The sequence below is a fragment of the Pundamilia nyererei genome, unplaced genomic scaffold (genome assembly GCF_000239375.1).
Source record: "Pundamilia nyererei isolate P.nyererei 1_Seehausen unplaced genomic scaffold, PunNye1.0 scaffold00136, whole genome shotgun sequence".
Lineage (NCBI taxonomy): Eukaryota > Metazoa > Chordata > Actinopteri > Cichliformes > Cichlidae > Pundamilia > Pundamilia nyererei.
Window position 1 is genome coordinate 694,200 of NW_005187537.1, and position 1,785 is coordinate 695,984.

Sequence of the window (1,785 nt, forward strand, 5' to 3'; positions counted from 1 at the left end):
GTGTGTGTGTGTGTGTGTGTTACGCATAATGTGTAAGTGTGTGGTTTAGTAGCTGCTGTGCCCTAAAACAAACCTGGAGTACTTTCACTTCTGAATATTACCTCTGCTTTAAGGACATCTTGCACGACTGCTTTGACAACAAGGCAGACACACACACATTCATGCAGTTGTGTTTCTATTACAATAATTCACCATAGTGACTGGTGAAAAAGATTACAAAATGCTGAAGGGCTGGTATACATAACCTCCCTTGCACATTAGCGTAAGTCCATGTTTTGGAAACTCAAGCCTGCAGTCAAAGCCCCTTACAGCAAGCACCTGTGGAGCTGTGTTTTTACACACACAGTAACACGCAACAAGGGTATTAGGAGTGTGAACGCCTGAAGGACTCAGGTCCCCTACAAGATTTCTCCCTTAGTAGCTTAGTAGTCTTCTCTCCCCCTCTATTGCTCTTTGGTTGTTTCTCTTGTCAGATCTCTCTCCATATTTTAAGCTAACTGGACCACTCAGCATGAATTACAGGGTGATACAGGATTATGCCATAATGTCCTCTTATTTCCACACTTGCCAACAGATAATAAATGAGGTGTGATTATGGTCTCTTCATCTAATTCGCTGGGATACACACAGACACATATAGTTTGTGATCTCATGCTCCTTGGGGGTGCTGCTGGATAAAGGAGCTGTTGCTGTAATCCCCTTGGCTGCTGCAGTCTCTCCTGCTCTAGGCAGATTTGCAGGGAAGGCAAGGAGCCAAGAGAGGAGGAGAAACCGGTAAAGCAGAAAGGAGCTAACATAATTGGTGTTAGTGAATAAAAGATCATATGATATCCATTTATGGCTGGCATAATTTGTTTAGATTGTTTTATTTACTGGCTTTCTGTAAAACCTGAAATCACTTTGCAGCCATGAACTGAGATGTTATCTCTTCTTTTATATCCACGGTTCTAGTAGAGTGCTAACCGGAGTTTCATAATCTAATTCATTTGCTAAAGTGATGCTGAAGCATTAACCCCCACCCCTCAGTCTCAGAATTTAAATCCACATGAGTGTAAAAATATAGTCACAAGACAAAGAAAGGACCCCATCTTTTAATCCTAAGGTTTTATGCACCTGCTGACTTGAGTTTGTTTTGTAACCACAGGACCTGAGCATGCTTACACCTATTGAGTCTAAAATGAACTCCTCTGTATGCCAAATGATCTCCCACATAGCAGCAACAGAATGGCTGAAAAAGGAGGCAACTAATCCAAACTAGTCCTCAAACAATGAGTGAAAAGGGGCCTTCACAGAGTTGTGCAAAAAATAACAAATAAATGAATAAATATTAACAATAATAATAAAATGCAAACCTCATTTACACGAAACAACAATGTAATGAAGAAAACTATTTACAACAATGTTACTTTGAGTTATTGCTTCTAAATTATGGAGTGTGCATAGTTTTCCCACACACAGATTCTGTATTGTGGTTTTGCTTTTGTTACACAAATAATGACGCAGTGTAGTATGTCATGTGTTGTTGATATCAGGTTGTATTGAAATAATTTTGAAACCTGTTAGGGACCAGGTGATTTAAAATGCTGATATTTAAAACCTTATTACCCTTATTAATTAAAAATATTAAGTCTTCGTTTGTGATATCAGCTAAAAGGGTGATCGTGACTCAAGAGTTGGCAGTTTGTCTTGTTTGAGCCCTGGCTCCGACAGTCTCAGTCGTTGTGTCCTTGCGCAAGACACTTCACCCGTTGCCTACTGGTGGTGGTCAGAGGGCCCGGTGGCGCC